Source organism: Macrotis lagotis, chromosome 1, assembly GCF_037893015.1.
Source record: "Macrotis lagotis isolate mMagLag1 chromosome 1, bilby.v1.9.chrom.fasta, whole genome shotgun sequence".
NCBI lineage: Eukaryota > Metazoa > Chordata > Mammalia > Peramelemorphia > Peramelidae > Macrotis > Macrotis lagotis.
Window position 1 is genome coordinate 454,367,377 of NC_133658.1, and position 27,053 is coordinate 454,394,429.

A 27,053-nucleotide genomic window follows, 5' to 3' on the forward strand; every position below is an offset into this window, starting at 1 on the left:
AGGATCTTTGGAGTAGCAGCAAGATAGTAAGTTACAGTATTGCTATAAACTAAAGGGAAAAAGGCTAAAGTGAAGGCAGGAAATCACTGATCCCTAATGACAGAGAGCAGTCATGTGGAAAAATCATGCTTTGGTTCTTTAAGTGAGTTTTTAAGAATATAGTTAGGTACAAGTTAAGTTAAAGAAAGTGAGTTTTTTAAAGGCACAAATTAAGTTCTTATTAAAGGAAATTATAATATTTCTCTGAGCTCAGAGTTCTGCTTCAGCACAATCCCGAAAGTTTCACTCTGAATAGAAAGATAAAATCCCAATAGGACTAATAATAGTTTAACTGAAAGTCTCTTTCTTAGTGTACCACAGAGAGAAATATAATGTGAGATCTGATATCTGACTGTTATTTTCCCTTTTTTTCCAGTTTCTATGAATCAATCTGTATATGCTGGTTTGATGTTCCATTAATTACAAATGTATTCTTTAACTGCCTATCTCTTAACTTGAAAAAAGAGAAATATGTTATTTCAAATTCTGGCTCCCTTACTTACTAGTTATATGACTGTGGGAAAAAAAAAAAAAGCACTACTTCTCTGAGTCCCAGTTTCCTCAGCTTTGAAATATTCTCACTTTCTATCCTTCCCCATAGAGTTTTTGGAGGCAAATACTTTTTAAATCACAGAGCAATATAGAAATTGTGTAGTTTTATTATTATTTCACAAATATATACCCACAGCATCTAGTATTGTTCTGTGCACCCATTAAGTTCTCATAAATGTTGCTGATTGGATGCTAATTATCTCTTATATAAAAAGAAAACCCATCAGGGAAATTGTATTACTTGTAAAAAGTGAAGAGTCTTGATTCCATATAATTGATGATGAACCACTCTTCCCTTCTTTCGGTAAAGGGGCAAGGGATTTCAGGAGGAGAATGATGAATTTGGTTACTATTAGGCCTACTATAAATAGTTCCTGCTACAAGTCCCATAATCATCTCTTTAATTTTCATTTCATCTGTTGCATCACTTATAGTAAGTATTTTGATTGAAAATAAAATGCCTTCAAGGTCTGATCTGCCTTTGAGATCATAGGAACTAGAGCTCAAGGGCACATCAGACATTACCTCCTTGGAGTCTAATTTCCTATTGTGGTGACAGGGCAAAAAGTTGAATTCTAATATTCATATACTTGCTGTGTAAGCTTGGGCAAGTCACTTAGCTTCTCTTCTCAGAAGAGAGTGGATTAGAATGGCCTCTAATGTTCCTTCTAGGTAGGGAACCCTGACTTTATCAGAGATAAGAAACCAAGAGCAGATAAAATGACTTTTCTAAGGACACTCAGGTGAGTAAAAAGCACCATTTCATACTAATGTCAATTCTTAATGTAAAAAAAGTCAAATAAGCTTCTAAAACTCTCTTCCCAAGGGAAGAAATAAATTAGATTGTTTTTATAAGGAAAAAGAATATTTATCACTTTTCTGGGATCACTGAATGTCTCATTAACATCCAATGAGGTCAACATAATAAAAACAGATACTTTGTACTCCAGGGTGGCCTTTTAAAAAGTCAATCCAATGGAAAAGTAGAATGCACATTTAACTGGTAAATACTAGGCAAACCAATGAGCTTTAGCAAATACTTCAATTTGGAAAAAAGCCTAATTCTTACAAATAAATGTTGCTCAAATGGAAACATTGCCTTCTCTTAGAAGATTGTTCTGGAGTAGAAAGAGAATAGGCATGGCTTTATTACTTCCTCATTTTGTAATCTAGGGCAAATCACTTCCCTCAGGCCCTTCATCTATAAAATAGATTAATACACTGGAGCATCTAGGTGGTGTGGTGAATAGAGCACTGACCCTGGAGTCAGGAAGACTGGAGTTTGAATCCTATCTCAACACTTGATACTTACTAGCTATGTGACCCTAGAAAAGTCACTTAACCAGGACTGCCTTGCAAAAATAAAAATAATAATAATCCCTATTATTGTTATTATTATTATAATACTCTCTCCTTCAGAGTAGTTATAAGGGAAGTCCTCTGTAAAACAGACACAAAAAAGTATCACTGAAATGTAAGCCTCCATCCTTATTTTTATAGCAAATCTCTCTCTGATTCCTTCCTTTCCATGGTCTCTGAAATTGGATCACTCAGAACTTTTCACAGAATGCCTCCTCCCTGACCTATGAAATTCCAAGTTAGCCTTTCAAGATCAAACTATATGCTATCATTTCCAGGAAGCCTTCGATCCTCTTCGGATTTGCAGAATATTGATTTAGAGCATTTTGAGTTGTTAGAATTAGATAAGCAGTGTGAATTCTCAAAATAGCTCAGTGCAATGAAAAGAGTGCTGCTAGATTAGTAATTGGTTTACTTGGTCTTAAAATTGGACCTTTTGCCTACTAATGGCAAGCCAGTTTAGCTGAAGTGAACTCATCTGAAGTAGGGAATTGAACTTGTCTATAGGGTCATAGAATTAGAGCTGGAAGGGACTTCTGAAACCATCTGAGCATAAATCCAGCAAGGCTAAATAATCTGTCCAAGGTCACACAAGTAGGAAATAGTAGCTCCAGGATTCAAAACGAGTCCTCCTACTCAAAATCTAGCTCTAAGTAAACCCACTTCATGTTGCCCAGAAACTCCTCTGTTCTAGCTAAACCCTTGACAAAGAACTCTCCTGGGAACTGAGCAGCTCTAGCTTATGGGAAGACATACACACACACACACACACACACACACACACACACGGGAAGACATACAGACACATACACACACACACACACACACACACACACACACACACAGAGACAGACAGACAGACAGAGACAGAGAGACAGAAAAAAGAGACAGAGAGAGGAGAGAGAGACAGAGACAGAGGAGAGACTCAGAAAGACAGAGACAGAGACAGAATGAATAAAATTTACTTTCAGAGGTTTTTTGGTCAAGACTCAGAGTCACAGGATTTCAAAGTTACAAGAAAACTATTGGAAAATATTTAATTCAACCTTCCTTGAACCCCTTTTATTAGCAAATCCAACCTCTACTTACATACCAAGGGTTGAATGTTAATTTAGATGTCAAAAAATGTGAGGATTTGAAGCTGTTTCTAACTACCAATTTCAGTTTCCTGTTTGTGTTCTTGTTTTGTTGTTTTCCCCCACAGTTTGTTGCTCACCCCAACTGCCAACAGCAGCTGCTTACCATGTGGTATGAGAACCTCTCAGGTTTACGCCAGCAGTCCATAGCGGTGAAGTTCTTGGCCGTCTTTGGGATCTCCATTGGTCTTCCATTCCTTGCCATAGCCTATTGGATCGCCCCCTGCAGCAAGGTACAGGCACTACTGAAGATTCATGGGGTCTCAGGTTTTTGTTTTACCTTCTAGCTTCTTAACATGAGTCATTTCTCATTGTCCCCAACTAATCCTTTTCTCCAGAACCTCCCATTTACAGCCTCACAAGATAAATTCTTATGTTTTCCTTTGCCAACCCAGAAGAAAAAAGTTTTTAATATTCTTTAAATTTTATTTCTGATTAAAAGAAAAAGAATTCAGGGTGAAAAAAATGTCAGTGAGAGAAGTAAGGAATGAGTGAGATACAGAATGTAGGATGACAGATAACAGGGAAGAGAAAGAATAAACACTCTATTACTCCCTGTGAACTCTGTAAGTCTCTTTTCTGTTCTTGCCACATTGACGTTTCTCTTTGGTTGCAAGAGGAAGGAATCTATATTCTTCCATTGCCTTATAAAATCAACAGAAACCTCTTTGTTATAAAGAGGTAAGGGTTCCCCCAGTATGTAGAGGAATTGTCACGGGAAGGGAGGGAACTATAAGAGAGAGTTTGGCATAGTGGATAGTGAATTGGTATCAAGAGTTTAGAAAATGTGAGTTGAAATCCTTCCTCTGTCACACAGTGACTGTGTGTTCCTAGACAAAGTCTCTTAACTTCTTAATGCCTCCAGATAATTTTATAACACTATAAATTACAAAACAGTTGCCATTGAGTACTGGGGGAAGGAATTCCCTATACTGATGAAACAATAGGATTGTCCTCCTACCACAGCACCCCCCAAAAGATAATACTGGACTAGGGACCGGGAAGCCTGAGCTACCACACTGGCCATTCTCTATGTGATCTTCAGTCAGTGACTTATCTTTTTCTGGGAGTTACTTTCTTCATTTGTTGAATGAGAAAATTGAAATAATTGAGCACTTTCTTTTCAGACTTCTCTGACATTCTAAAATTCTAGGATTCTTAGTCTCTAATTGAAGAATATACACAGTTATTGTAATATGGAATCTGTATCCTAGGCATCTATTGTGCTTCTTGAGAACTTTATTATTACATTACTGCAAAGGCCTGTAGTTAGACTGATACTGCTCTTGTGAAGAAAGTATGGGAAACTTTGATGTCCTAGGTAGGAAAAGTAAAAGGTATGTTATACTTGCTTTTGTAACTTTAAATAATCCATTATCCTTGATTTTTCCCCTTTCTTCAAGTATTCTGAGGGACCTTAATAAGCCTCAATGATTCTTCTTTGAATGTATCCATTAATTTCGTGAATAGTTCAGTAGATTCATTAATCTCTCTAATTCTTTATTCTGACAGTGCTATATTGTATTTTTCATGAATTGATTCTGTATTTTCCATCCTTTAATTTGGTTTTACCAAGAACATAGAAGATTTGCTTTTAGAAGTGGTTATTTAATAAGATAGTTGAATAAGAACAATAGGAACAACATACCTCTTTCCCTCCCCATCCCCCCAAAAAACACCTATAGAAATGTTTTCCCACAGATAGCTACAGATTTCAAAATAAAGTAGGTTCAGACTCAGAAACTGCATATGATAAAGCAATAATTCACAACTCCTAGCTGCTGGAAATTCTTTTCTCCTTTTGTGAGATTCTCATGAAGTTCCAGTTAGGCATAGTCAGTGTAGAAACTTGAAGTTGCTTCATTGTAAGATTGAAGCTACCTAAACAAGTCTAATTTTTCCTATTCCCTGGTCTTCTAGGGGCACCATTTAGGAAATCAATAAGAATTCTAAATCTCTGGCCCTCCTACATGCACAAGATTGCCAAGAAGTGAGAAAAAACAAAAACAGTCTTCTGTTCAGTCCAGAAGACTGATTCCTTTTGGGGACTTGACTAGAACTACTCTCTCACTAGGCTAATCTAGCATTCAAATGTATGAGTTCCAAGCTATATTGCTGTTTTAGCCACAGATTATTGGGAACGTAACCCCTTTAAGTCAATCTGAACATAATTTCCTATGTAATAGTGCCACTTTATTTCTTCCAATATCTTTCACTTCTTCCCAGTTAGGGTTTTTTTCCCACCTACTTTAACACCTTTGTTCAATTTAATGTTGGGTTAAAATAGATGGGTTCTTATCTGATTGAGTAACTGGGAAGAATAATCAAGTGATTGATTCAATTAATACTTTCCTTACTTACCCTTTGAATGAATGAAAAAAAGTTGCCCTAAATGAAGACTCCCAGGAATTGTATTTACACAAAGGAAAAGATAAATAGTTGTTTCAAGTTCTTTTTTGAGAGCATCTAAAGGTGGGGCCGAGTACAATAATCCCTTCCATATTGCAACTTTCCCCATTGCAGTTTCAACATATCTCAATTAAGAATAAGAAATTAAATGGGAATTTTTTACAGGTTTTATGGAAGCTGCAGATGACACAAGAAAACATGCAGATTACATAGAAAAAGTTAGAACTCAATAATGTATAAAAATATATGTATGATATTGTATAATATCAACCCAGATTTTATAATAAAGTACTGTATGCAACCCATAAAAGAAAAAGAAAAAATTCAGACTTCTCTGTAAAAAGATAGAACCTTTTTTTTACTAGTATTTTCCATATGCTAATCCCCACTAGAGATAACTGTACTAGAAGTGGGGTAAAGGACAAAAGAGAGGATGATTGTTCCAAGATTTATCCATACTTCTCTACATAAGCCTCACCAAGTTTGCACTAATAGAATAAAGGAGAAAAAGAAAACTCAAATGGATATGGATTTTGATTTTTTTTTCCTTCTAGAATAAATGTAAACCTTGTAAAGGTTTGGTCATGGAAGCTATATAACCCTCAGATAGCAGTCTGCATTGTTTCTGAACCAGACAACTTTCAAAGTGCAACTATTTAGTATTATAAAATATAGCTGCTGTTTATATAATGCTTTTAGATTTACAAAGTACTTCATGTACATTATGTAATCTATCTGTGAAATAAGATTATATTAACCCACTTTATAAATGAGAAAACTAAGGCACAGAGAAGTTAAGCAATTTATGTATAGTCATATAGATAGTTTGAGAGCTAAGAATCATACCAGGTCTTTTGAATTCAAATCTTTTGACTTCAAATCTGATGCCAATTCTACTGATTGACACAAGATTGCCTCTCAACAAAAGCTGTACATTTGTTATTGTTTTTTTCAGTGCTTACAAATTTCCTCTCAAGGTCTGGAAGGTAGCTGTATCTACTATGTTTGAGGTATTTTCTAATTTAATGTTTAAGATTATTCTTGTCTTCCAAAGTTGTATTATCCAAGTTTTGATTTCAAAAATTAATTAAACTTAGCTAGAAAAGTTTCAATGAGAAATATGACAATTTTGAGAAGGTCAACTATATGGGAAATTGCATTATCTGTCTTATAAAAATGGCAGTTATGATCCTAGTAATGGAAAAATAAGATACGGTGTTAAATTACCACAGAGAAACTGAAATAGAAATGTTTTTATTCTTTAGGCTAAGAGGTAATCTCATCTGATAATGTTAGTCATGGCAGGTAGACAACTAACAGACAGACCAGCATGAGGTATGGGAAAAAAATACATATATATTTTATTTTAAATTAGACATAGAAATATATGTTTTCTTTACTTGAAGAGTGCTACCCAAAAAAAAGCCATTGGACAGAGAATACTGGCCCATTTCAATTTACTCTAAATGGGAATTTTGTATCTAAGGAATTATACTGTAATATAGTTCCTACACATTCAAGTATGCAGAGATTCTCTGGTTGTTTATCCTGCCACAGCTTCTTTGCTGATCTACAGTCTCCTTTCTCCAACTGTCTATTGCATATCTCAAAATTGTAAATGATCTTTTTTGGGTTTTTTTGTGTGATTTTTGTGCAAGGCAATGGGGTTAAATGACTTGCCAAGGTCACACAGCTACGTAATTATTAAGTGTCTGAGGTCGCATTTGAATTCAGGTCCTCCTGACTCCAGGGCTGGTGCTCTATTCACTGTGCCCCCAGCTGCTTTTAATCATTAAGTAGAAGATTTTTTTTTATACCTCATCTCTCTGAAACCTTTGACACTGTTGATGACCATTTTCTCCTTGATACTCTCTTCTCTATAGGTTTTCAAGTCTATTCTCTGCTGATTCCCTTCCTACCTATCTGATCACTCCTTTTCAATTTTTTGTTCAATTTTCACACACTTTTACCATCCCACCCCACCCAAGAATGCTGTTCTCTTCTCCTATCCTATTTCACTTGGTAATCTCTTCTGCTCCCATAGATTCAATTATCATTTCTATGCTGATAATTTCCAACTATCCCTAATTTCCTATTTCTATTAAGAGTATTACTATAATCCCAGGAATTTAGTCTTAAAAACTAGATATCATTCTGTAACCTTCACTTTCTTCATGTCAGTTGAACCTGACTCTTCATGGCCTCATTTGTGATTTTCCCTACAAAGATACTAGAGTGCTCTCGCATTTGTTTCTCCAACTCATTTTACAGAGAAGGAAATGGAGGCAAACAAGGTTAAGTGACTTGCCAGAGCTAATAATTGCCTGAGGACAGATTTAAATTCATGAAAAGGTGATTTTTCTGACTTCAAATCCTACACTCTCTTCACTGTACCATCCAGCTGCCCAAACAGCTAGGTTTACATATTTCTTTTCCAATATATTGCGAAGTCCTGTCAATTTTGCCCTATAATTTCTCTACTATATGTCCTTTCTCTTCTCTAACATTGCCACCACTCTAGTGAAAGATCTCATCATTTCATACCTAGAAGATAGCAACAAATTGTCTTCCTGCAACATCTTTCCCCATTCCAGTTGATTTTCCAGTAAACTATCGTATTGATCTTTCTAAAATATAAATCTGACCATGGCATCCTGCAATTCAATAAACTGTGTTGGTTCCTTTTATGCCTGGGATTAAGGACAAAATTCTCTTAAAACTCTTTATAATCTGGCCCCATCCTTCCTTTACAATCTTCTTTTGTCTTCTTCCTTTCTATTTATTCTACCAACCAATGGCTGACCTCCTTGTATACCTGGTACTTGACACTCCATCTCAGCATCTTGTGTATTTTCACTTGCCATACTCCAGGCCTAGAATTCTCTACCTCTTCAGTGGTCCCAGATTTCCAAATCTCAGCCAAAATATGACCTTCTGCAAAAAACATAAAAAACAAAAACCTTTTCCAGTACTCCTTAATTAAAAAAAAAAAAATCAGAGATTTCTCTCTGATATTTATCCTGCAAATATTTGATTTGTACATGGATCTTTCCATGGTTTACCTTCCTCCCCTCCCTCCCTTCCTCCCCCCAATTATTAAATTGTAAGATCCTTGAGAGTAGCCACTATTCTTTGTTTTTCTTTGCTCTAGCACTAAGTTTAATGCTTGATTCATAGTGTTTACAAAAGTGCTTGTTGACAACTTGAAATAATAATAACTAACATTATTATAGTGCTTTAATGTTTATAATTTACATTCATTATATTTTATTTAATTCTCCCAACAACTTGTGGATTAGGTGCTATATTATTAGCTCCATTTTTCAGATAAGGAAAATGAGGCTATTAGGCTGAATGATTCATCCAGGATAACACAGTTAATAAAGTATCTGTGGCAGGATTCAAACACAAGACTTTCTGAGTGTTAGTACAGCAATTTATTGATGATACCACCTAACTGCCTTAAAAATTAGAAATTCATACTATAAGTTTATGAGTTGTGATGGAAAAACCATTGAATTTGGAGTTAGGAGATTTATGTTTCAATCCTAGCTGAGTAATTATTAAATAAATTGATCATAGGTGATCAAAGCTTCAGTTTCCTCATTTGTGAACTGTGTATGATACCATCTATAATATTCTATAAACCTATGCATATATAAACTATTAATAATCTTACTATTAAGAAATACTTGACTGATATTAATAAATATGAAGGAAGTTCCATTCAATCATAAAGTTCACTATGAATGACAATATTTTATTAGTTTAAAATGCTGATATGTGTGTGTGTATATATTATATATTATTGCATCAGTATCCTAAACAGAAAACCAAATTGAATTTAGTCAGGCCCTCCCTTTGTGCACCCTACCAAGCTATAATCTATGAGCCTCACCTCATAGAACATCAGTTTTTCAAGAGCTATTATGACACAATCAAAATTGAATAACAATAGCCTCTGTTTACCTTTAGCCTTTTAGATTTATCAAAAAACTAAGTTTCTCCAACAGCACAAAAATATCACATTTAGATTCAGCTACCCTGAGAAGGGAGTTACCAGAAAGAAATAAAGTTTTTCAGAGACAAATTGAATTCTAAGTTGTTCTAGTGATGAGGGCAGTCATTGAAAGGAAGAAAAGAAATATTTGATTATGCATAGTGGTTTCAAAGATTTTTTTTATTTTTTTAGGGTTTTTTTTGCAAGGCAAATGGGCACACAGCTAGGTAATTATTAAGTGTCTGAGGTCGGATTTGAACTCAGGTACTCCTAATTCCAGGGCTGGTGCTCTATACACCATGCCACCTAGCTGCCCCTGTTTATTATTTTTTTAATGGGGGAAGTATAAATGAAGAGAGAAAAGAGATTTTTCTTCATTAAAAATTATACTAAAAGTAAATAAAATTAGCATTTGGATAGAATATTTCTAAACTCCTAATTGTAAATCTGTAAATGTGTGTGTATACATATATATGTATGTATGTATGTATGTGTGGATATGTGGATATGAATGTATGTATGGTTAGGGCAACTAGGTGGCACAGTGGCTAGAACACAGGCTTTGGAATCAGGAGAACAGGAGTTCGAATCCAGCCTCAGACACTTTACTTTTTCTTTTAGGTTTTTTTGCATGGCAATGGGGTTAAGTGACTTGCCCAAGGCCACACAGCTAGGTAATTATTAAGTATCTGAGGCCAGATTTGAACTCAAGTACTCCTGATGGGGCTCTATCCACTGCACCACCTAGCACCGACACTTTACTCTTACTAGCCATGTGACCTTGGGCAAGTCACTTAACCCTGATTGCTTCACCATCTCCTGTCATTCTGATTCATACTGTTAGACGCAGATGGCTCTGGAGGAGAAAGTGAGACTGGTGACTTTAGCATAGCAAACCCTCACTCAAATCCAATTCATGTGCTTGTCATGGCATCACCTTCCTGATGTGGTCTTCTTCGAAAATGAAGGAAAAATATTATACAGGATAGCATCTCCATCCTTAATTGTGCAGAAAAGTGATTGTCTACAGGTATAAAATAAAAGATACATTGTCAGACATGGTCAATATGTTTATTACTTTCGATTGGCTGCCTTGTGTGTTTTTTTTTAAGAGAGGAAGGGACAGTTGGGTGGCACAGTGTATAGAATTCAGGACTGGAATCAGAAACACTCATCTTTTAAACTTGGCTTCAGACATTTACTAACTATGTAACTCTGCCTCAGTTTCTTCAACTGTAAAATAACCCATATCTTTGCTAAGAAAATTCCAATGGGATCACAAAGGATCAGACCAAAATAAAAACAAATTAACAATAACAAAAGGTGTAAATAAAACATTTATTTAAAAAAGAGAAATGAATGATAACTTGGACATATGTAGGGATCCCTTAAATAGAAATTTTTCTGGAAAAAATTATGAATCATATCTGAAAAACAAGTCTTCCAGGAAATCAAACAAGTTACTAAAAACAGGTATCCTTTATTTCTACATTTTTTCAGTTTAAACTTGCATATCAAAGTCCTGAACCATTTATGGGCAATCAAGAGAATAAGGACAGGTAAAAGTGGGGAACAGGAGAAGTATCCTTGTATATTAAGAAGATATAGTCATGTGTGGAAATCCAGAATCAGATCAGGGAAGCATGATTGAGTATATTTGGTAAAGTTAAGAAAAGGGAAAAACACAAGTGATTTTGTATTTGAAGTTTACATACTATAGATCACCTAGTCAAAAGGAAGAAAGAGCTAAGGAGTTTGGGAAATAGATCTCAAACATGACATGGAATCATGATATAGTAGTGATTGAGAGACTTCAATTATTCTGGAATCACATGGAGTTTGCTACACTAGCTAATAGCTTTTTGATTTCTCTTAGCAATCATTTCATCCTTCAAAGGGTTAAAGAATCAATTAGAGGACATTCTACTCTGAATCTAATTCACACAAAGAGAGAAGGATTGTTGCTTTGATCAAAACAATGAGAGCCTTCAAAAATTATGACCATTCCACCACAGAGTATGTTAGGAGAAAAAGGCTTCCTCTATCATGAGCCCTATGTTTTTGGAAAGCAAAATTCAAGGTATTTAGAAAAAAAATAGGATCCCATGAACTAAAAACTTTTGGGGAAGTGGGGAGAAATCAACCTAGGAGTGATGGGAGATGCTCAAGAATGAAAATCTAAAGATTCCAGTGACAAAAACCTAATCTGGATTCATAGGATAGCCATCAATCAATTGAGATTTTTAAAAATTAAAAGGAAGACAGGTAACAGAAGATGTATATGAAAATGTGACACAGTCCTATAAAAAAGTGTCAAGAATGCTAAAGACCAGAAGCTTGCAGGGTAAGTTAAGGACAGTAAAAGAGGCTTCTAAAATCATATTGAAAGAAATGAATCAAAAAAGGAACTATGTATCCGTACTTGGAGTGAAAGAGATGACAACTGACAAGTGGGGGAGTAAAGGGTTTTGTTTTTGTTTTTGTTTTTGAACTGTTTTTTTGTTTTTGACCTTTTTTGTTTTTTCTCCCTTCTCTTTTCCCCCAAAGGAAAATGACATAGCAGAAAATGATTGAATGAATCAATGTCTTGATAAAAGTAAGGAGCTATTAAGAGAACTCTAGCTATCTAGCTGCTCTTGAAGTATTAAGTCCCCTGGCTTGCACAAGCTATCTCTTCAGGTTCTGAAAGAACTGTCAGTTCTGTTTAAAAGATAATACAAATGGGAAAGAAATCAAAAAAAGGACCAAAAGTTTGGCACATGTTGTTGCCCCAATTTTCCACAAAGGGAAGAGAACAGAGTCTGCAAACTCTAAGATAATCAGTTTGCACTGATTAACAGAAAAATTCTTGAAAGGATCCTTAAAGGGATATTGGGTGGATATCTAGAAAGAAAACTGTGATCGTAAAGAACCAGCAAGGCCTCCCCAAGAACTGATCTTACCAAAAAAAAAACCCTCAAAATTTCCAACATTTTCCTAATTTTCTTTTTTGATAGGATTGTTAAAATAGGAGATGAGGAGGATTCTGTGGATATGTGCTAACTAGATTTTAGCAAAACTTTTTATAAAATATATATATATATATACTATTCTTGTGGGAAATTAAAGATTAGGCTATCATGCATTCAGATGGACACCAAACTCTTTGGATCATGCTAAAATCAAAGATTAATTGTTTATATTTCAATATTAATTTGACAGAAAGTCTCCAGTGGAGAACCTCAGCTATCATTTGGACCTTTGCTATATCACATTTGATCCATGACTTGGATTAAGGTATAGTATGTATAGTATAGATGTATGCTCATCAAATTTGCAGGTGAAACTAAAGTGACAAATGACAAAAGTTAAGACCCAAAAGAATCTTGACAAGTCAGAGCAAGAAGGTGAATCTAATAGGATGCAATTAAATAGAGATAAATGTAAAAATCTTAAGCTTGTTTTCAAAAATATTAGCTCCATAAATATAAAAGAATCAGGGTTTTTGATAGACCTTGAGTTCAATAGGAGTTAACGGCATGATGCAGCAGCCAAAAAAAAAAAAAAACTAATGTAATCTAAGACTTCTTTAGGAAGGGCATAATTTACAGGAACAAAGGCAGATAATCCCACTGCTCTCTGCCCTTGGTAAATCTTATTTGGACTGTAAGGTTCAGTTCTGGGTGCCACTAATGAACATAAATAATTTAATGTCAAAGAATATTGATAATCTGAAGCTTATCCAAAAGAAGATAACCAAAATGGTGGAAGACTTTGAGTTCCAATATGAAGATTATTTGAAGGAACTGGTCATGTTTAATGCTGAAAAAAAAAAGAGGAAACATTCTAGTTTTGCTTAAGTGTTTGGAGGGATATTCACTTGAAAAGGGGATTAAATTTATTCTGCTCCACTGGAGGACAAAACTAGATATAATTGGTAGAAGTTGCAAAAGGACCAATTAAGACTTGATGTCAGGAAAGTATTTGCTAATAATGAGAGCTGCCAAACAAATGGAATGTCTCAGGATAGTTTCTCCCTTCTTGGCTACCTTCAAGCCAGAGTCTAGATAACCATTTGTCAAGAATGTTTGTTCAATTCTCCAACTCTGTACACTGACTGTAGAATTTGTTTTTTTACAAAATATCACCTCTGATTCTGTAGCAACAACTAGCTGCTGGTAAACATCACTCATTGAAAGATTTCTTCATTAAAAGGAGGGTCAAGTTAACCCAAAGACATACTGACTGAAAGCAATTGTTTGCAAATTTCTTAATCTTGCTGCTGGGTTGTTTAATCTCTCTGACTCTCATTTACAATAATGAACGAAGATTGGACAATCTTTAAGATTTTGTCCAGCTCTGATATTGTGTGAAACTATAATCTGTGGTTTAGCTGTGCCCATTTTAGGATTTCTGTTATCAATAAAATAACATATACTTATTGGGAACTATCAGATCACCAAAAATATATTTGTATAACCTGACTAAACAAGCCATTATACTCATGCTTGCTATTTTATGCTCAAGTTAAATTGATTATTACTTGTTGATATTGCTGAAATCAAATATTGTTGCTTCTTGAAATCAAATCAGTAAATGAGGGCAAATGACCTTTGAAGTCAGAATTTCAAGGGACCTTAGAGTTCATCTTATCCTTTTGAAGGATCTTTTTGTTGCTGTTTATGTGTTAATGAAGCTTTATTAACCTGTAGAAAATGTAGATATATAGATATATATACACATATATTCATATATGTTCTATATGTGTGTATGTATATATATACATATATATGTATAGATAGATAGATAGATAGATAGATAGATAGATATGATCTCTCTACAGGTGAGAGACATTGTGAAATAGGTATTAGACGTGGTTTCAAGATCAATGTGACCTGGATTGAAGTCTCTCATTTGATCCATGATGACTGAAAGATCCTGAACAGGTCATATAATCTCAGAATGTGGAATCCAGGGCAAGTCATTTAACTTTGTAGTACTCAATGAAACTATAGATTGCTGCAATGGAGGAGGGAGTTTCCTAAACTGGAAATTCTCTATAATAATATAATCAGAGCCATAATCCCTAATCTTTCTCTGTAAGTATATTCAATTATACTTATAAACTAGTCAAAGAACTCATTAAGAAAGATCAGAAAACAACATCAGAAGCTCATCTGTTGCTTTTGAAGTAGATTTCTAGTCTATCACAATGGCAGTTAAATGATTTGGAGAAATATCAAAGTAGTGCTTCCCCACACCAAAAAAAAAAATCAGAAACAAAGCAAATGTCGAGTAAACATTGGAATCCCTTTGAAGGTATATCTGACTGTACTAGAACTGAAATGATTTAATAGAAGGGTATACGGAGGTATATAAAGCATAGAGTATTAAATAAAGCACTGAATTTGCAATCAAGAATGTGCTTGAATTCGGCCTTAGGAGTTCTTCAACCCTAAGCAAGTCATTTAAACCCTTCTGACCCTCAATTTTTTATCTGTAAAATTAGGGTAATAGCCTTTAACTTTCAAAAAGGTGAGTAGAAGTTTCAATGGACCCTTCAGGTCTATTTTGAGAACTGAATGGATTAATTGTATAAAGTAGTTTGCAAACTTTAAAATATTATATAAATAGTTGCTATTATTGTGTGTGGTGCAATGTGATATAAATCAAGTAACACTAAATTTGAAGTCAACACACTGGGTTTGAATCCTATCTCCAACATTTATTATGCACTTCGTGGCCTTAACTTCTGTGTTTCTTGATTTTCTCATCTGTAAACTGGGATTGGTAAACCTTTCATGACCCACTTCAGAAGGCTGTGGTGAGAAAAGTGCTTTGAAACCTTCAAGGATTTACAATTCTGTCAATGTAGGTACTCCTACAGCCAGCATGGATTGCAATATTTCTATGACTTTAAGGCAGTTTTTATGAGTTACTACACATGAAAATTTTATTATCCTTTAGGCAGCATGTTGATTGACTATAAGATCTCTGAAATTAGCTTGGCAAGTCTTCAGACTTCATACCCAACATTATGTATTTTAAAATTTTGCCATTAGAAGTGCCTGCCACAGTTTATGAACCAATGACAGAGACTTTAAGAAGTCAGGATCATCTCTATACTGGTAGAACTTTAAGAATAAATGGAATGGGGGTGGAGGGGGGGAAAGGGAGAATGAAGACATTGGAAGGAGAGAAAGTACTAATAACTAGGGGAATCAGAAGTTACTACCTGAGCTAGTACCTTCAAGAAAGCCAAAATCTCTGAGAGACAGAGGTAAGGAGAGAGTATCCCTCAGACATGGAAGATAGCTGCATCAATTTTTTAAGGTCAGAGTTCAAATATCAAGATTTAAATATGAAAACATTTTCAGGTAGCAGGGAAGGAATTGATAAGGAAGGAGAAATTAAAGCTAAGAGAAAGAAGAGCTGCTAGAGAAAATGAGGAAATGGGAGTGAATGGAAGCAAAGACATAGCTGAAAGGCTGACATTGTCCACCCCTTCCTCAGAGAACAGAGAAAAGGAGAGGTTTTGAGGTTATGGTGAAAGGAAAACAAGAGAATTCATAGTGGATACTTTCATTTTTTTTCATTAAAGTGGAGGGTTGTGATTGGGGGCTTGAAAAGAGAAGAAAATATTTGAAATAGCTACTGGGCAACTCAGATGGGGAATTGTTCAAGGAAAAAATAAAAGATTTTCTGTGAGGTTAGTAAAGGCCCATTTGAAATTAGAGAGCATGGATTCTTGTAGAACTCACTCCACTGAAATTTATGAGTAGAAAAGATAGATGCAAGATTAAGAGAGATGGAGGCAAAAGAATCAAGGGTAGAAGACATTGAGTTTATTATCTTCCCTTGAAGGGAAGAAATTGAGCCCTGAGAAAAGAGGATTGATAAGAAGACCAGAGAGAGATAGCAATTGCCTTGAGGATGAAGAATTAGATTTAGGAGTGAGGCACAGAAAATATGGAAGGTTTAAAGATTATAGTAAAAAAATTCAAAATTATAAATTGAGGTATCTTGGTTATTGGCAATGTAGAAATCAAAAGTATGACAAATCCCTATGGGATGCCAGGTTGGTCTGCAGACGTGTTTCCTAGAAGTTGAACAGGCTGAATAGGAAATATGGTGATTTGAATGATCCTCAGTGCTTCTATACTCCCAGTATGAGGGCAACATCTGAGATGAAAAGGAAAACCATAAGCTAGGATCTAAATCCTTCAAAAAGGAGAGAATGATGTAGGGGCCAGGAGATTATACCAGCAATGTTCTTAGCTGAATGATAAATACAGATGAAGTTATATAACCTCAAAGGTTGCTGAGCAATGGCAGTACAGTTAATATCCAAAAGTGGCAACAATGCCTGGTTCAAAGTATTGAAGAGGTATTTGTGGAGAGATTATGCTTCTGACACATACTGGGCAAGTCATTGAATCTCTAAATTCCCCTAAGGAACTCTTAAATTATAGAGAAGTTGCAACCTGCTTTGATAGAGGGAGTTTTACCTGGGAGTTTTCCTAAACCAATGAAATTGAAGATCTAGTCCATATTTAGGATATGTATAGATTTATGTATGTGTGTATATATTTATATTAGTAATATAAATATAAGCATATTACTAATATAAATATGCATTTGTGTGGACAGATGATAGATAGACAGACAGATAAATGATAGATAGATAGATAGATATCAGACATGAGCATCATAAGTGTGAACCTAATAGAGGAAGACTAATTTACCAAATTACACAGAAAATGTCCTCTAGTATTAGAATTTAAATAGTTTTTTTTCCCCACTACTTCAAATCAGTTTTATAAAGGACTTACTGAACACAGATGCTAATGAGTGATAATAAGTCTTCTTTTTGGAGGAATAGGGTGATTTTTTTCAAAAGAGGGGACACCTTTTGAAAAGGAGGTCTGTAGAGAAATTGGAGATTGTCTAGATCAACTACCTTCTTATATAGAGGAAGAAAGATAATTTGTCCAAGGTCACATATATAATATGTAGCAGATTATCAATTCAAACACAGGGTTTCTGTCCCCTCATCTAATCCTCTTCTCACAATCAAATACCATTTCTTTCCATATCCAATACTACTGCTGACATTAATTTTTTCAAGTTTCATAGTCATATTGTTGTGTTTTTGGCTTTTTTGTGTAAAACATATTTAATCTGGTTTGTGATCAGTTTTCATGGCATCTTTCTTTTCCTAGACCATACCTACTAGTTATTTGCACAATCACTGAACCTGTTTTCTGTTAGCTGTATGTGATTCAAATACATAGGACAGTTGCCTTGTCTCAGTGATTTCTTAGGAAGATCAGTTTTGTTGGATAATTAGATTATGGGCCAGGGACTCTTGACTTTCTCTAAGCTGTGATCAGTTTCTGGCAGAACAAGTTCCTAAACCTTCCTAAGGCTGCAATTTCTATTATTAGCTATAATGATGATCTGGACTCAGTTGCTCAGTTACCAGTCAACTTCCTCTCTTTAGCTGGTCTCATCTGGTGGCCTGATGTCAGAAGGAAGAATTGTTTTAAAAGTATAATTACTGTTTTTCCTGAATCAAATAGGCATTTATTTCCTGCTATGAAGAAGCAGTGATTACTTTTCATTTAACCTTTGCAAAGCTTTATCAATTGTGAGCTCTATAAAACAGACCCACCTATAATTCCAAGAAGAGAAATAACTTGGATGTGGAAAGTAAGTTGTTTCTATCCCCAAGTGCTATATCAGATGTGAAATTGACCCTGGATTGGTCCAACAAATGATATCTAGGAAAAATTAAAGATATTCCCCAAGATTTATTATACATTCGAAATAATTTACGAAGTTATTTAACATAGGGGAAGGACAGAAAGCTAAAGAAAAAGGATACAACCACTTTAGTCCCTAAAACTATTTTTCTAAATCGGAATGTGGATGCATGAGAATCTTAAAAGTTAGAATCAATCTTCTTGTTTCCTCCTCAGTTCCTCCAATATTGCCCTATTGCATTCACATTATCATTGATTGCCATTTAATGAACAGTGCCAAGTTGAAGTCACTTTTACAAGTGAAGGCATGGGAGTGGGTGTGAAAGAATGGGAGTCGAAATGAGGTTGATCATAGGTAAGAGGCAAAGAAAACTATAGTTCTGGACACTTTTTTTAAGAAAACACTGACAATCTAAAGCTGGTTCAGAAAACACTCCAGCATCTCAAATCCAAGTAAGCTAATGATGAATTGAAGCAATTAGGGACATTTAGCCTGGTGAAGACTTAGGGGGAAAGTAGTAGCTGTATTCAAATATTTGAAGGATTAATTACACTTATGCTTGGCCCTAAACATCAAAATAAGAACCAATGTGTGGAAGTAAGAGGAAGGTAGATTTGGGCTTAATAGAATAATACCTATTATTCTTGTTCTATTGAGTTCTTAAGATATATCATGACTTCATAGCAGCACTATGAATCAGCGATGAAGATGCCCTTTCAAAAATGAAGAACTGATGGTAAGATAACTAAGGGCTTATAAGTCATTATTCAAACTCAGGTCTGATTTCAAACCTATTGCTCTACCTAGTACTTTCCCTCCCCCATTATTAAGAGCTTCTAAATGATTAATGTCTACCAGTAGACTAGACTGGACTGCCTCAGGAAAGAGTGAGATCCCATTGGGACCATAGTATAATATAACTAGAGCTGGAAGAGACTCAAGGATCAATAAGTTTAGTCTACTCCTTTTCTGTATGAAGAAACTTGGTTTGGTGTAAGTGACTAGCCAAAACTTCAGTTATTAAGCATCAGAGATGAGATTTGCCTCTAGAATTAGTGCTTTTTCAATAATTTCCACAATGATTCTCAAGAGTTTTTTTACTCAGTCCATTTCTATGTAAATATGCAATTGTTTCATCTCCCCTGGGGCTTGACACAAGGTTAAACAGGTAATAAATAATAAATATTAATTATATTTTATATAAATAATGTCAACATTTATATTTTAAAAATCTTGTTTGTTAGCTAAAATACTTTCAATTCCTCAATTTAGTGAACTATCAAATTGAGAGTTAAGTAAATCACAGAAACCCTCTCCCTTTTCTGGGTGCCTCATGTAAATGTTGGGGTAACCAGGCAATTCAGTGGATTGAGTGCTGGCCCTAGAGCCAGGAAAATGTGTCTTCCTGAATTCGAATCTGATCTCAAACACTTACTAGCTGTGTAACCTTGAGCAGATTATTTAATGTTATTTGCCTCAATTTCCTCATCTGTAAAATGAGTTGGAGAAGAAAATGGCAAACCACTCCAGTATCTTTTGCCAAAAAAACTTTAAATGTGTTCTTGAAGAGTTAGATATGGCTAAAATGACTGAACAAAAACATCATATAAATGTTAATTTCTTTAATGAGAAATTGATAAATATTAATTTCTTTAGCTGATATTTCAGAAGTTATGCTGACCTCAGACCACAAGACAGGAGGACTTAATTGAATTTCTCCCAGAATCACTACTATCCTTCATGTCTCATAGTTGATCTAGGTTTTCTGTACACAAGAACTGAAATGCAGGTAAAACTGAAAGATGAAAATAAGCACTTTTTTCCTAATTTGGTTACTTCCTTAGGTTAGTGCCAAAGCTTTTTAATTATAATCAATCATGCTACACTAATAGCTACTGTAATTAAAGTAGATAATTGCCATACTAAAGCATATTAAAATAGCATTTATCAACCCACCTGTTTTATAAATGTTATATTAGACATACTCTTAGAGGAATTTTACTTAAACATCTATTATTGATTCATTTCTGAAAGAATAATCTGTCACTTATGGTATATATTCTATTGATGGAATTGAATGTCTGAATGAACCAAGCAATGAATAACCATTTATTAAATATTTACCATGTGTCCAACACTGTCCTGGGGGCTGAAGCTACAAAGTCAAAAATAGTCACTTCCCTCAAGAAGCATTTCTATTATGGGAGGGAGGGAGGGAGGGAGAGAGAGAGAGAGAGAGAGAGAGAGAGAGAGAGAGAGAGAGAGAGAGAGAGAGAGAGAGAGAGAGAGAATGAGAGAGAGAAAAGAAGAAGAAGGTGGAGGAAGAGGAGGAGGAGGAAGAGGAAGAGGAGAAGGAGGAATAAAAAGGAGGAGAAGAAGAAAGAAGAGGAGATAGAGGAAGGAGGAGAGAGAGTCTATAAAATATAGCAGCTGCAAGAACAGGAAAGGCTTGATGTGGGTAGTGACACCAGTTGGGTTTTGAAGCAAGCAGGGAATGGAGGAATGTTGGAGGAATGGCAAGGAGGAGTTTGGCCAGACCATAGTTATGAAGCAGAGTAATACATTACAATGCTAGAAAGGTGGTTTGGAGCCAGATTGTGAAATTTATAAAGGACAAACAGGAATTTGTAGAAGAGTGAATGAATGAAATAAGGAAATCCAATGTGTATGTACTTCAGAGTGAACTGCAATCAATTTATCAAGGAGAACTTATTAAGTACCTATAGTGGACTCCCAACTATGCTTCAGAAATACTTTCCTATTTCATCTAGTTCCTTTTTATCTGCCTCCCTAAATGAGAGACACAGAATTAGAACTACACAAGCTGGCTCCAACCTACCCTTCTGGGTTAATTTGTTCCCTTTCATTCATTTTATGTTCCAGCAAAAAGAGCCTACTTCCCTTTCCTGAATTTGGCAATCTCAAGAGACTAGTAGGCATTTAAATCCTTATTGGACTGGATTAGATTAGAACTGGATTGTATAGGAAAAGAAATGTGAGAAAACCCAAATGAAATGAGGTCATTTAATATCTCCATTAATAAAGATTTATCATAACCAGCAAAGTACTTTGTTGTTGTTTAGTTGTTTTTCAGTCATATCTGATCCTTCATGGTTCCATTTTGGTTTTCCTTGACAAAGATACTGCAGTGGTTTACCATTTCCTTCTCTCACTCATTTTACAGACAAGAACACTGAAGTAAACAAAATTGACTCTCCCAGAGTTATACAGTTAGTAAGTGTCTGAAGTCAGATTTGAACTCATGAAGATGAGTCTCCTTGACTCCATTCCTGGCACTTTATCTGCTGTGCCACACAGCTACCCTAGCAAAGTACATACATTCCAGTTCTTTCTTAAAATTATGTACTTGTAGAATGTCAGATGATCTGGGGATAATCTCATCCATCCTTTTTCTTTTATAGATGGCTAAACTGAGGCCCAGAAAGAAAGTTAATCACCTTCTACAAGGTAAAAATTTCCTTTTAGGAATCTCATCCCCCACCCAAACTCCCTATTTTCTACATAGGAAGAGTCTGGGTTCTTTAAGAATATTTCAAAACAAGAATAATATAAAACAAAAAAGATCCAATAGAGTTTTCAAGATCTTAAATAATTTTTTAAATGATCAAATAACCCCAAATATTAAGCAGCTTATTTTATATTACTTTAGATAGTAAACTCAATAACAACAACTAGGCAGGGCAACTATGAATTTACCCTCAAATGCCAAAATTTAGAACTTGTTAGCAATATTTGAACTCCAACACAAGTAGAAATAACGAGACTTTGAACCAAGTTAGTAAGAAGAATTGCAACAGTAGCAGCTAGGTGCCACAGTGGACAGAGCACCAGCCCTGGAGTAGGAGGACCTGACTTCAAATCTAGCCTCAGACTCTTATTACCTAGCTTTATGATCTTAGCAAGTCACTTAACCCCATTGCTATCACCTGCAATAGCTCTGGTGTGGGTCTGGACACGAATTTCTGAGAGTCAGGTCAGGTAGAAAAACATATCCGAAGACGAAAGGTTGGGAAGTGAAAATCTACCAACTTTATTTTTGGAAACTCAGACTTTTATAGCAAAAATTTATCTCAGGAATGACCAGTTAAATGAGACCCAGTTTTACAAGTTCCTGGGTAAATTTACAATATTTGTTCCTAGAAAAATGAATGCTTCTCTATCAAAGAAACCTTTTACAACCATCCTGGAGCCACAGATTATCCTAGGTCAGGGTTCACTGGTGAGCCAACAGATGCATACAATGAGCAATAATCCATACATACCTTTGATGAAGAAGATCACCAAGTCCATGTGAATATCACTCCCTGGGGCTGGCCCTCTACAGATAACCCCTTCTTAGGCATGCTGAAACTTTAGGCAGTGTGTCAGGACATCTATGTTTTGTTCCAGTGACAAAAGACATTTAATACAAATGGGTATAATACACAGTATCAATAATAATAATGCAAAGATACCAGGAAGCATGCTCACTAACAGGTTCATAAAATGAAAAGGATGAAACCTATTAACAAAGTTAAACAAATTATCAATACCTGAGTCCATTTCCATTCTAGGTGCCAATGCAATATCATTAACAATTTTATGCAATTGATTCATATCCACAGTTATCATTATACTATATTCCATTCAAATAACCTTTTATATTATCCCATGGAATAAGTGAGGTATTATAACACAAACAGCAGAAAATCTATAATCACATTGCAATTGTCTTTTACAGAGGTTTGTAATGCATTAATCAAATGATAAATATCTTCATTAATTCTCTCCTGAGCATTTTCTGATAATTCTAGAATATATTTAGCTTCCAATTTTTTTTCTATTCCCTACTTGTACAGAAATAGTCACCAAAGTAGCTGCTATAATGGCTGCTATGATACACAATGCAATTAATACATCTCTTCTGCCTAATTCTCTTTAATGTTTTTTCTAAGAACTCATCAGCAGCAGACATATACCAGCCTTCTACCTGGGTGGGTATTATAGCAAATTTTGGTTTTCTTATCATGAAAACAACATCATCATCCTCCACTTCCTTATTTATACATGCTGGAATAGTGTAATTGTAACAGTCAACATTATATCCACCTATTTTCTCTGATAATATTGACATCTTTGAAAGATCCTATCATGAAGGCAATATTTGGTCCTGTGCATGTAGTCACAGACAATTTCTTTTCTTCATAAGATATTTTGTCCAACATCTTATTCCATTGTATATACTTTATCTCATCTATAGCTGCCATAGCCTTCCATTTCTTTGAATTAGCTAACCCTATTTCTGGGTACATAATTGGTTTAATATAGCCTGGAATGCCCCATGGAACAACTCTATCAGGAGAATTTCACACCTGTAGCAAAATAGAATCATCATAAATTTTTCTATTTGGGGTATGACTGGCAACCCAGGGTAAAAACATTTTTGAAATCCCAAGTATGTAAATTTAAACAAGGAAATTCTGTAGGAAATATCTTTCTTCCTTCAATACTTTCTTCAAATGGAATTCCTGATATTTCTAAGATCCTAAATGTTCCCATGTTATAAATATTTGGATGAGTTGAATGTTTAGTTTTACTTAATTTAACACATGGTTCAACCATACATGTTTTACAAAAATATATAGGTGTCACAGTATTTAGACAAGAGAAATTATGCCTAAATTTTCTTCTCAGCTTCTCTTCTTTGATATCTCCAGTAGGAACTTTGTTATATCCCAAATAATCTGCATCTTCCCCAATTAATACAATTTCAGCCATTCTCTTTCCCCATTGTAGAGCAGCTATCCATTGGAGGGTTTTGAACAGAAGTCCAATATTCAATTCCTTTTACAGTTCCCAAATTGTTCACGAGTAATGTAAGCATCATAAATTGTCCCATAAATCCATGACATGTTCTCCTCTCGTCTTTTCCTTTTCGATTTCTTGTTCCCCTCTCATCTTTTCCTTTTCAATTTATTAAGTGTAAATTATTCATTTTCTTTATTGCTTGATTCATCTGGTCTGCACCGTCTGATGTTTCTTCCTGGTACCCAGACAGTTTCTCCATCTGTGGACAAAACAGAAGCATACCCTTGACCCCAGGTTAACAATGGATCCAGTCATTTTCATTGTGTTGCCTTAGGATCCTTCCACATGACCATGCCCTTCTCTTCATGTTGCATATCCTAAAAAATCTTTCTCCAGGTGTTAATTGTTTATTATTCAATGTTAAAAAATTCATGATATATAAGGCAAGATTTACTCTCCTTCTTTGTTTCCTTTGTCCCTATATATTCTCCCTTCTTTTGCACTTCCAGCAATCTCTTAAGATCTTTATGTTTTCTTTCTACTAAATCTAGACCAGTGGGGTTATAGGGAATACCTGTAATATGTTTTATATTGTAATATAGGCAGAATTGTTTAAATGCCATAGAAGTAAATCCAAGGCCATTATCTGTTTTTATGGTTTTTGGTATCCCTGCAATAGCAAAGCAATGAAATAATGATCACTCACACCTTGTGTAGCCTTTGAACTTTGTGCTGTTGCCATTGCACTTGAACTAAATGTATCTACAGTAACATGAATAAATTTCATTTTTCCAAAAGGTGCATAATGAGTCACATCCATCTGCCACAATTCATTACAAACCTGGCCTCTAGGATTCTTAGAATAATTTGGAGGGGTAGGTAAATATGGAATGCATAGTTGACAGGATATTACTATATTCCTTGTATGTTCTCTGGTGATTTTAAATTCTTTCCTTAATAAAGAGGCATTCTAGTGAATTTTTTTGTGACACTGCCTAGCTTGCTCTTCTACTAAGCTTATAAGAAGTAGAAAGGTTAATTGATCAGCCCTATGATTGCCTTCATATATGGGCCCAGGCAATTCAGTGTGGGAATGTATATATTCAAAAAAGGATTATATCTATCTCTTATAACTTCTTGTAACTCTTTAAAGACTTGATATAATTTTTCATCAGTGCCATATTTAATAAAAGCTGTTTCTATGTATCCGACCACATGATAACTATACTTACTATCTGTAAATGTTAAGGGTTTGTAGCTGTTCTACTGATACCATTAACTAGGCATATAATTCATTCTTTTATTTTGATTAAAAAAATTATTTTTTTTAAATTGCATTTATGCTTGGACCTACAGGTCTAGAATAAGGTCCATCACATTGTTTAAAAATTTCAGGAAACCTAGAGTGTCATAACTTCAGATATTTTCCCTTATTACCTCTACAGAGCAATCAATCATTAACTCCAGGCTTTGATATCATTACAGTAAAATAGCTTATACTGATAAAACTAGATCATATAACTTTTCAATATTACCTAACTATGGGTTACATAATTTTAAATCTCCCAATCATTTTTCAAAGCCTCTCATATTTATTCAGTATTATTGGAAATAATTGCAGTTAAGCTATAAATTCCCAATTTCTTATACAACCTTCTTCGGAGGTTACCATTTTTGCTTTTTTTAAAAATTAAACATTAAATTCTTAACCTACATGAAGCATAATGTTTCCATGCTGACATCTCATTCTCTTAAAGTTAACCATATAACTAAATATCTGTTACACATAAATTTCTTTCACATCTCTGTTTTATAAGCTTATTTTCCTCTTCTTCAAATATACTCCTATTCTCTATGGATTTAGTTTTATATATAATAATTTCAAAAAATCCAATGTAGTTTTATATTAATATATATATATATATAAAATTCCAAAAAATTCAATGTAAAACTTTTACCAATGCCAGGGTTACAGGATACATATATAATTTCTTCTTCTTGAACAACAGATATTAAATAAGTTACTTTGATCTTACATATAAATATTCCCTTTAAGAAACACTAGGTGGGGGCAGCTAGGTGGTGCAGTGGATAAAGCACCAGCCCTGAAGTCAGGAGTACCTGGGTTCAAATCTGGTCTCAGACACTTAATAATTACTTAGCTGTGTGGCCTTGGGCAAGCCACTTAACCCCATTTGCCTTGCAAAAACATAAAAAAAAAGAAAGAAACACTAGGTGGAAGAGCACAGCTTTTCATAATCTCTGAGCCAAAAGACCTTGAGAAATATAACCTTGTTGTCAAGGTAATCTTCAATTTCCTTATAACAAATCATTACAAAGGTGATGGATGATACTTCAATTCATCCATTGTTTGTTACTGTAACACAATATTAAAATTTCAAAAAATTGTCTGAATCTGTTCTTATACAAATTTTACTAATTATATATACCACATTTCAATTTAATATACATTCATTCCCTTTACTCCCTAAAACTCTGTAGTACATAAAAATTTCTTGAGACCAAATGTTTCTAAAATCCCTTTTTATGTTTACAAGATTTTCTTTAAAGTTCTCTTAATAATCCTATAAATTCCAAACTCATATTCAAAATTACCTTAAATTATTTTCCTTTTCAAAATACAACAGTTTGCAAATCCTTCTTATCTGTATCAGTGTTATTCCAACTTCTCAATGCTCTAACTTAAAAGAACTTTCTATCTTCACTGACAAAATGATGTTCTAGGAATTGGAGATTCCTCACATTTTGAGATATCAAGGTAGTATGTACTAATTATTTACCTTTACTTTTTATCATTCCTTGCTCACACCAAAATTTTTTTTATTTCATATATATATATATATATATATAAAATACATATATATATTTATTTGTTTGTTTGTTTGTTTGTTTATCATGCTAATTAAAACCAGACCAAAAAATAATTTTAGGGACAATTTCAATTTCTCCTAGGTCCCTTATAAGTATAATTTGCCAAATTTAGT

General features: G+C 34.5%; 1 protein-coding gene across 1 annotated transcript in view; it reads left to right on the forward strand.

The window, feature by feature from the left end:
* The window catches only part of TRPC7 (transient receptor potential cation channel subfamily C member 7), a 280,328-nt gene that overhangs the window by 174,123 nt on the left and 79,152 nt on the right, over positions 1 to 27,053 (forward strand). The gene's annotated exons all lie outside the window — the stretch shown is intronic.